We start from the raw sequence: 11,354 nt of genomic DNA, 5'->3' as shown, positions 1-11,354 counted from the left end.
ATCATTTGTGGTGTACATGTACACCCCCTTAATGGTCATTATTTTTGTATTAAAGGAGCACGGGCGGAAAAAATAAAATGGCTGATTTATCTGCGTTTATACATGATTAATGCGATAATCTCTGTGGTATTAATCAGATACTCAATTTAGAAATAGGAATCAAAAATAAAACAGGAATAATTTTTTGAAATATTTCATCACACATCCGTTAAGTATCTGAATCCGATCAGCTAAAGTGCAGAAATGATGATGATTATGACGTTGACAAAATTTGTTCGCAATTTATCATCAACTCTATGTGTATTATCTGTAAATTTAACCGCGACTTATTTGGCAAAGCCCCTAAGACAGTGGTCACCAACCTTTTTTAACCCAAGATCCCTGGTCTCAGCCAAATATCTAAGCAAGATCTACCCCTGTGTCAACTATGTATGTGTGTGTGTATATATATATATATATATATATATATATATATATATATATATATATATATATATATATATATATATATATATATATATATATATATATATATATATATATATATATGGCCACCTGCCTTGATTCACATATGAACTTTAAGTGCCATCCCATTCCTAACCCATAGGGTTCAATATGATGCAGCTATTACAGCTTCAACTCTTCTGGGAAGGCTGTCCACGAGGTTGCGGAGTGTGTTAATAGGAATTTTCGACCATTCTTCCAAAAGCGCATTGGTGAGGTCACACACTGATGTTGGTCGAGAAGGCCTGGCTCTCAGTCTCTGTTCTAATTCATCCCAAGGGTGTTCTATCGGGTTCAGGTCAGGCCAGTCAAGTTCATCCACACCAGACTCTCCCGTCCATGTCTTTATGGACCTTGTCGTGTTGGAAGAGGAAGGGGCCTGCTCCAAATTGTTCCCACAAGGTTGGGAGCATGGAATTGTCCAAAATGTTTTGGTATCTTTAGATCATTCAAAGTTTCTTTCACTGGAACTAATGCCTGGTTCACACCACCAACGGCGCTTGCCGCGCTTTAAAGCGGCGAGCAAAGCGCCGTCATTTTTGTCAATTTTTCCACGAAAATCCCGATCTCTGAAGTAATGTTATGCTTTGATACGCTCTGATACGAATTAGTTGCCGCTTTGTTACCGTTGCTCACGCTTTGATCCCGCTTTGATAGCTTTAAATCCCGCTTTGATATGTTTTATTACGCTTTATTGAACTTTATTACGCTTTGATGGGATCCTGACGCTTTAAATCAGGCTTTGACACGATTATCAAGCTCTGTTGTGCATTGTTAGAACAAAAATAAGAAAAAAATGTGAAAAACTCAGTATAATGTTTGCCACACATTTTTTATATTCATTTATTTTTTCAATTTCTCTTTTTTTCCCCCGTTATATCATGTTTCATATCTTCATTTCTTTTATTTTTGTCATCTTAATAAATATTTATCTTTCATTTCTTATGCTAGTTGAAAATAATAACAGGCAATTATCAACACATTTTTTATATTCATTTATTTTTTCAATTTCTCCTTTTTTTCGTTATATTATGTTTTATATCTTCATTTCTTTTATTGTTGTCATCTTAATAAATATCTATCTTTCATTTCTTATGCTAGTTGAAAATAATAAAAGGCAATTATCCACACATTTTTTATATTCATTTATTTTTTCAATTTCTCTTTTTTTCCCGTTATATTATGTTTTATATCTTCATTTCTTTTATTTTTGTCATCTTAATAAATATCTATCTTTCATTTCTTATGCTAGTTGAAAATAATAAAAGGCATTTCTTTTATAAAACGTAACATATTCTCTTTATTATTAACATTTTCGTACAGAAAAATTATAGACAGTAATGTCAAACTGCAACATCAAACAGCAAACTCTAACAGAAGTACAGAAACAATGATCATCGTATAAAAAAGGCAATGATGCAAAAGAGAATGGATTTGTAATCCTGTGTTGGTTTTACATAAAAGTTTCAATGTCACTAGTCAATATCACAGTCACTTCCTATTTGTAGGGGTCCGCGCTTTGAACCAAGATCTGTTAAGCTTTCCTACGCTTTTAGTCAAGTTTTGCTGAGCTTTGTCACGCTTTTTCACGCTTTCATACGCTCTCTGCGCTTTATTCCATTCTTGACAGAGCGCAGAATTTTCTTAAACCGTTTAAAAATTTTTGGCGAACTTGCCGCATGTCCCGCTTCACTACAAGCTTTCCCACGATCCATTAGGACCCTCACGCTTTAATCAGGCTTTGTTACACTATAACGCCGCTTTGCATGCCGCTTTGCATGCCGCTTTGCATGCCGCTTTGCATGCCGCTTTGCATGCCGCTTTAAGGCGCCGTCAAAGCGCCGTTGGTGTGAACCTAGCATTAGGGGCCAAGCCCGGCTCCTAAAAAACAACCCAACACCAGGGGGGCGGCATGGCGTAGTGGGTAGAGCAACCGTGCCAGAAACCTGAGGGTTGCAGGTTCGCTCCCCGCCTCTTACCATCCAAAATCGCTGCCGTTGTGTCCTTGGGCAGGGCACTTCACCCTTGCCCCCAGTGTCGCTCACACCAGTGAATGAATGATGAATGATAGGTGGTGGTCGGAGGGACCGTAGGCGCAAATTGGCAGCCACGCTTCCGTCAGTCTACCACAGGGCAGCTGTGGCTACGAAAGTAGCTTACCACCAGATGTGAATGAATGATGGGTTCTCACTTCTCTGTGAAGCGCTTTGAGTGTCTAGAAAAGCGCTATATAAATCTAATCCATTATCATTATAATTCTGATCATTTAGGTGGGTGGTCAAATACTTTTGTAGTTTGGATACACCTTCTCATTCAATGCGTTTTCTTTATTTTCATGACTATTTACATTGTAGATTGTCACTGAATGCATCAAAACTATGAATGAGCACATGTGGAGTTATGTACTTAACAAAACAAGGTGAAATAACTGAAAACATGTTTAATATTGTAGTTTCTTCAAAATAGCCACCCTTTGCTCTGATTACTGTTTTTCACACTCTTGGCATTCTCTCCATGAGCTTCAAGAGGTAGTCAATCTACAAGGTAAATAGTCATGAAAATGAAAACAAACACATTGAAATGAGAAGGTGTGTCCAAACTTTTGGCCTGTACTATATACACTACCGTTCAAAAGTTTGGGGTCACATTGAAATGTCCTTATTTTTTAAGGAAAAGCACTGTACTTTTCAATGAAGATAACTTTAAACTGGTCTTAACTTTAAAGAAATACACTCTATACATTGCTAATGTGGTAAATGACTATTCTAGCTGCAAATGTCTGGTTTTTGGTGCAATATCTACATAGGTGTATAGAGGCCCATTTCCAGAAACTATCACTCCAGTGTTCTAATGGTACAATGTGTTTGCTCATTGGCTCAGAAGGCTAATTGATGATTAGAAAACCCTTGTGCAATCATGTTCACACATCTGAAAACAGTTTAGCTCGTTACAGAAGCTACAAAACTGACCTTCCTTTGAGCAGATTGAGTTTCTGGAGCATCACATTTGTGGGGTCAATTAAACGCTCAAAATGGCCAGAAAAAGAGAACTTTCATCTGAAACTCGACAGTCTATTCTTGTTCTTAGAAATGAAGGCTATTCCACAAAATTGTTTGGGTGACCCCAAACTTTTGAACGGTAGTGTATATATACATATATATACATATGCACACACACACCTAGGGCAGGGGTCGCCAACCAAGGAGTTCGTTAAAGTATGACCCCTTTTTTCCGCTGTAAATTGGCCAAAAATGATTGGAGCAAAGTGGTTGTGCAGAAACTCTGTCCGCGTATTTAAAGTTCGCTGCACTCAAGTTTTATTAGTTGCACTCAAATGATTAATGGAAGCAACAAAATATAAATCAAATATATTGATTAATCATTGTAGCCCAATTTATATACTTTTTAAATCAAACTAATTTTATGCACGTTTTGTACTAGAACTAATTAATGGGAAATAAATTGTTCCCCCCGCGACCCCGAGAGAGACAAGCGGTAGAAAATGGATGGATGGATAAATTGTTCAATAATTAAAATTTTGAGTGCAAAATAAACAATTTTAACATAATTAATGAATACATTTATAAGCTTTCTGAAATCAGCTCGGACCAGCTTTTGAACCGAGTGTTTCTGCCTTACAAGAAAAGCACTAATGGTGTGCACCACGGGAAACAGTGTGGTCAGATTGGGACATATGCCATTATATTCCTGCCAGCGATGGAGCAGGAAGCTGCTAGCATTAATTATATTTTATATTTATATTCTATATTTATAATTTATATGAGGCGCCTTGTAATTCACGTAAAACCTGTTTTTTTGCTCATTCTTTTTGTTTCTTACACGGTGTTATTGCTTTCTCATAGCATCCATTACAAGTACATGCACATGAGTCATGGCCAGTTATTCAAAAAATGATGATGGGCTGTGAACTGGGGGGAGAAACCCAGCCAAGCATGAGAGAATTCAAACCCACAGCTACCTGTCTGTGAAACAGATGTGCTAAACACATTTGATCTGTGATGCACATTAGAAATAATTAATTTTTTCCCCCCAAGAGTTTTGTTTCATTTTAAAAACGAACCACTGCAGGTTGCCATAATAAAATTCCTACAATTCCTACAATGAATGTAAGCATCATTACATCATAAAATGTAATTAATGGTTCATCGACAAATTATCTCTCAGTAGAAGTTTCTGGCCCTCCTTATTAGCAGTCTCAGATTTGCGTTCTTTCAGTATGATTGGAAAGCCACAATCTTGGTTTCGCACTTGGTGAAAATACATTTTCCAAGAATGCATCATCAATCATTTAAGGTAAACACATTTTTCTTTATGACAATCCATCCTACAGAGTGGGTAGTCGCGACATGACAATGACGTATGTGTTACCAAGTGAGCTGAGATGAGCTTGTGATGAACATTCTCAAGGGAACCACTTGTAACTTGAGACACAATGATCATCTTTATGTAATTTATATTTAAGACAGAGTTGCCTCTCAATTGAGAAACAAAAATATAAATAATGTGTCACGCAATCAATATAATACACCCTATATAGGGGCACAGATAGCAGCTTTGTAATGACAGCTATAACCTCTTGAGAAACTGCAGTGGCCCTTTGGGGCACTTACTTTTGAGCTACCGGAGCATGGATTCCAGCCCACAGTGAACCAAAAACATGGCTGACAACCACGGATGCAACTATTAACTTGGATCAGTGATTCTTAAACTGTGGTACATGTACCACTAGAGTGCTCCATCTAGTACAGTGGTTCTTAACCTTGTTGGAGGTACTGAACCAAACCAGTTTCATATGCGCATTCACCGAACCCTTCTTTAGTGAAAACTAAAATGTTTTTTTTCTTAATTTAATCTTAATTTATAAATATTAATCATGAAATGATGTTATTATATTAAATAAATACTAATAAAGATATATTTTATAAACAGACAGTTACAGGAATGTACACATGATCCCATGTTTACATCTCATTGTGCAACATGTGAATGTTTTAGTGGGAACTAAATGCGATATCGGAAAGGGGTACCAATTATTTCCAAAGCAGGACCCTCACCCAGACATACAATACTATAGTACACAGCTCATGAAAAACTATATGTTTTGTTATTTGTCATTGTTAGTGGGCCAAAACACTTATATTAGAAAATAATACCATGGAATTTACTGCTGTCATTTGATTATAATAATCAAACATTTAACTAGTCAGGTTTGGGACAGGTGTGCTGCTGGTGTGGCCACAGTGTGCACATCTAAGTTAAAGTACCAATGATTGTCACACACCAGGTGTGGTGAAATTTGTCCTCTGCATTTGACCCATCACACTTGTTCACCCCCTGGGAGGTGAGGGGAGCAGTGGGCAGCAGTGGTGCCGCGCCCGGGAATCATTTTTGGTGATTTAACCCCCCAATTCCAACCCTTGATGCTGAGTGCCAAGCAGGGAGGTAATGGGTCCCATTTTTATAGTCTTTGGTATGACTCGGCCGGGGTTTGAACTCACAACTTACCAATTTTAGGGCAGACACTCCAACCACTAGGCCACTGAGTAGGTCCACGCATATGGAAAATTAGAGGGAACATTGGGGGTATCCATAATACGCCGATAGGGAGAAGTTTTTATTTACACGATGAGTCGGGTGTGTCTGGAGGCTCCGCCGAACCCCTGAGGCCGACTTGCCGAACCCCGAGGGTTCAATCGAACCCAGGATAAGAATCACTGATCTAGTAGTATGCCAAAGAATCACTCAATTAAAGTATAATGTTTTATTTTCCGACATTCAAACTGTGTGTAATGTTACAGTGATCAAAAATATGACATATACTTGTTAAATAAAACCTCTGCATTGTTTTTAATGATTACTTAGGCCTACTACGCTACTGTATTTTAATGTTGGTCATTATGGTGGCACTTGGAGAGCCAAGTTTTTTTCTGAGGTGGTACTTGGTGAAAAAAAGTTTGAAAACCACTGGCCTAGATTATAAACGTCACAATTATTTAATTGCAAAGGTTTGTTTCAGTCCCTCTCACAATGGCTATAAATGGATATTATGCTAATCATTTTTGGCACAATCTGCATGGAACAAAAACAAAAGTTACACCAGCACCTATTGAGAGACACGGAAATATGCAACATTAGTTTAAAAATGGCAGCAAGACAAAGCAGCAAACCTTTCCCACCCCTTGAAAATGCCCAAGTCGGCAGAGTGGGAACATTTCGGGTACTTAAAAAAATGACCAGGAGACTTTGAAGACGGTGGCTCACCCCTTGGAAAATAAAAGTTGCAACTAAAAGGTTGTTCAATATGGTGTAGCTTTACAAGCCAAAGTATAAGTAAGACATAATAACGGAGTACATTTCTGTTTGTGCTACAAAACCCAAAAGCAGTGAAGTTGGCACGTTGTGTAAATCGTAAAAAAACCCAGAATACAATGATTTGCAAATCCTTTTCAACCTATATTCAATTGAATAGACTGCAAAGACAAGACACTTAACGTTCTAACTGGTAAACTTTGTTATTTTTTGCAAATATTAGCTCATTTGGAATTTGATGCCTGGTACGTGTTTCAAAAAAGTTGGCACAAGTGGCAAAAAAGACTGAGAAAGTTGAGGAATGCTCATCAAATACTTATTAGGAACATCCCACAGGTGAACAGGCTAATTGGGAACAGGTGGGTGCCATGATTGGGTATAAAAGTAGCTTCCATGAAATGCTGAGTCATTCAAAAACACTTTGTGAACAAAAACTGTATGTGAGCAAATTGTCAAACAGTTTAAGAACAACATTTCTCAGCGAGCTATTGCAAGGAATTTAGGGATTTCCCCATCTGCGGTCCGTAATATCTTTAAAAGGTTCAGAGAATCTGGGGAAATCACTGCACGTAAGCGATAATTTTAAAGACCTTCGATCCCTCAGGTACTGCATCAAAAAGCGACATCAGTGTGTAAAGGATATCACCACATGGGCACAGGAACACTTCAGAAAACCACTGTCAGTAACTACAGTTGGTCGCTACGTCTGTAAGTGCAAGTTAAAACTCTACTATACAAAGCGAAAGCCATTTATCAACAACACCCAGAAACGCTGCCGGCTTCGCTGGGGCCGAGCTCATCTAAGATGGACGAATGCAAAGTGGAAAGGTGTTCTGTGGTCTATATATATAAGTGGTTGATTTATATAGGCTAGTAAGGTAAAGTTTTGTACCTGACAAGTTTCGGGTATCTTGCTTCTGCAGCCTTCATCAGAGGCTTGTTAGGTACAAAACTTTACCTTACTAGCCTATATAAATCAACCACTTATAAATACACATTAGTAGGCTAAATGAACCTTTTCAACATCTTCTGTGGTCTGACGAGTCCACATTTCAAATTGTTTTTGGAAACTGTGGATGTCGTGTCTTCCGGACCAAAGAGGAAAAGAACCATCCGGATTGTTATAGGCACAAAGTTCAAAAGCCAGCATGTGTGATGGTATGGGGGTGTATTAGTGCCCAAGACATGGGTAACTTACACATCTGTGAAGGCGCCATTAATGCTGAAAGGTACATACAGCTTTTGGGGCAACATATGTTGCCATCCAAGTAACGTTATCATGGACACCCCTACTTATTTCAGCAAGACAATGCCAAGCCATATTCTGCACGTGTTACAACAGTGTGGCTTCATAGTAAAAGAGTGCGGGTACTAGACTGGCCTGCATGTAGTCCAGACCTGTCTCCCATTGAAAATGTGTGGCGCAATATGAAGCGTAAAATACCACAACGGAGACCCCCGGACTGTTGAACAACTTAAGCTGTACATCAAGCAAGAATGGGAAAAAATTCCACCTGAAAAGCTTTAAAAAATTGGTCTCCTCAGTTCCCAAACGTTTACTGAGTGTTGTTAAAAGGAAAGGCCATGTAACACAGTGGTAAAATGCCCCTGTGCCAACTTTTTTGCAATATGTTGCTGCCATTCAATTCTTAGTTAATGATTATTTGAGTTTTCAGTTTGAACATTAAATATCTTGTCTTTGCAGTCTATTCAATTGAATATAAGTCGAAAAGGATTTGCAAATCATTCTATTCTGTTTTTATTTACGAATTACACAACGTGCCAACTTCACTGGTTTTGGGTTTTGTAGAAGTCTTTGAACCTTAGTCTTAGACTTATGCATCTATGCAAACTACATTCCCTTACATAACATGGCTTAATGTTCACCTAAATGAACTGAAACTAATTGGTTTCCGAGACTGGTGGCGAGATAGATGACTTCTGAAGGATCACAAAGCTGTTGGAGACTAATTTAACTCACCATCATAGAAGCTATCATCCCTCCTTAAATGCGCATCCCAATCTGCGTTGCGATGCTTCATGCTGTGAAGCACACAGAATCAGAAAGAGCCTACAAGCTCTGATGTTGAAGGGATTTTTGCGAATTACAACTGCAGTTAAAATGGCAAACTACAACATTAACTTTTAACAAATCTCCCTGACTTAACTGAGCACTGTGTCAGTCGTCAAACAAGTAGACAACATGCCTTAAATAGTTGTCGGGTGCCTTGCTCAGTGATCGAATAAATGCTTTTCTCCAGATACATTTCTCCTAAAATAACATGTTTTACTCCACAAAGGGGTACAGTTCTTTGTCAAAGATCATACCATGATTTAGCCGTGTCAGTGTTGAGATGGTAATGTTTTTTATTTTTTTATGTGTACCCCGCCTTCCGTGAACCCGAGAGGGACAAGCGGTAGGAAATGGATGGATGCATTCTAAATAGTGAATAAATGCGATCAAAAGTCCGCTTACAATGGAGCCTATGGTAGTCGCTTTATTCTGCCTATAAAGCCCTTAAAAAAAACCTCCATTAAAATGTCATATACAGTACGTGATGTTAGTATATCTGCAATATAGTACATTTATAATAACATTTCATATTTACGTATTTTGCTAATTTTAATCATTAATTTAAAAAACGAATTAATTTAAAAAACTGAGGACTATAATGATACCATAGATAGAAATCCCAACAGGAGGAAATAGTTAAAGTCTAAGACTTCAATCGATTGTAAAGGAATTAATATGGAAACGATAAAAAAGGTTATTGAAAAGATCTCAGGACCATTAATGTATATCAGCAACCTATCATTTCAAACAGGCAAATCCCCAAACAAAATGAAAATAGCTAAAGTTGCACCAATTATAGGACTGGAGACAAACACCAATTTACAATTTATAAACCTGTTTCTTTATTTCCACAATTTTCTAAAATCATTGACAAACTGTTCAATATCAGATTACAGAGTTTCACAAACAAAAATAGAATACTCGCTGAGAACCAATATGGATACAGAGCTAATGTTTCAACATCGATGGCTTTAACAGATATTACAGAAGAAATTACCAATGCAATAGATAGTAAAAAAAATGTGCAGCAGCAGTTTTTATGGATCTAACTAAAGAATTTGACACAATTAATCACAATATTTTAATCAAAAAACTAGAACGGTTTGGCATCAGAGGGTTGGTCTTAAACTGGATTAGAAATTATTTAACAAACAGGAAACAATATGTGAACCTAGGCGAACACACATCTACAATGCTAAATATAGCCTGTAGTGTACCACAGGGATCAATGCTAGGACCAAAACTTGTTCAATCTTTATATAAAGGCCATTTGTAAAGTTACAAAAGATTTAAAGTTAGTATTATTCGCGGATGATACAACAGCATTTTGTTCAGCAGAGAACACACAGTTGCTAATACAAATAATAACAGGAGAAATTAATACATTAAAGAGATGGTTTGACAAAAACAGACCATGCTTAAACCTCAGTAAGACCAAAATAATGATATTCAGTAACAGTAGAAGATAAAGTCAAACACAAATACAAATAGACGGTATAGAAATTGAAAGAGTAAACAAAACCAAATTTCTAGGTATAATGATTGATGATAAAAAGAACTGGAAATCTCATGTAAAAAATATACATCATAAAGTAGCAAGAAACACGCCAATAATGGATAAAGCAAAACATGTTCTAAACCAAAAATCCCTCCATATTCTATACTGCTCGCTAGTGTTAACATATCTGAGTTACTGTGTAGAAATATGGGAAAACAACTACTAAAGTAGACTTCATTCATTAACGGTGTTACAAAAAAGATCAGTTAGAATAATACATAATGTTGGATATAGAGAACATACAAACCCTTTATTCATTGAATCGAAAATACTGATATTACACGACATAGTGAATTTGCAAACAGCTAAACTTATTCACAAAGCAAACTATAACAATTCTTCTCAACAAAAGAGGAGAAATATAATCTTAGAGAAAAATTTAATTTAAAACATTTGTACGCACATACAACACTTAAGACCTTCAGTATCAGTATGTGGTATTAAATTATGGAATGGATTAAGCAAAGAAATCAAACAATGTACTAATATAATCCACTTCAAGAAACTATTCAAACTTAAATGTTTACAAACTACAAAGAAGAAGAACCATGATAAACATTCTGAATTAATTTCATCCATCCATTCATTTTCTAGATAATCTTACTTTTCTCACCATATGAAATGTAACTTACCTCAGTCATTATTATTTATTTATTTTTAATGTTATTACTTATGGAGTATATTGTGAATAAATTGAGAACAGGAAGTGAACAAAAGTTTTAGCAACTGCTATGCGACCCCAAACGGGACAAGCCGTAGAAAATGGATGCATGGATGTAAAGGACAAGGGGTAGGATTAAATAAGCTCTGCTTCTTCCTACTCCTTTTCGAACATGTTGAATAGAGAAACTGGAAATTGTATCATGTAGTATACATGCATGTTCGAAA

The 11,354-nt window shown here is 36.8% G+C and overlaps 1 protein-coding gene across 1 annotated transcript in view; it reads left to right on the top strand.

Moving 5' to 3' along the window:
• The window catches only part of LOC133649000 (uncharacterized), a 1,204,785-nt gene that overhangs the window by 131,611 nt on the left and 1,061,820 nt on the right, over positions 1-11,354 (top strand). The window lies entirely within an intron of this gene.

The sequence above is a fragment of the Entelurus aequoreus genome, linkage group LG04 (genome assembly GCF_033978785.1).
Source record: "Entelurus aequoreus isolate RoL-2023_Sb linkage group LG04, RoL_Eaeq_v1.1, whole genome shotgun sequence".
NCBI classification, from domain to species: Eukaryota; Metazoa; Chordata; class Actinopteri; order Syngnathiformes; family Syngnathidae; genus Entelurus; species Entelurus aequoreus.
The sequence above is the reverse complement of the archived record's forward strand: the minus strand, read 5'-3'. Positions and strand labels throughout refer to the sequence as shown.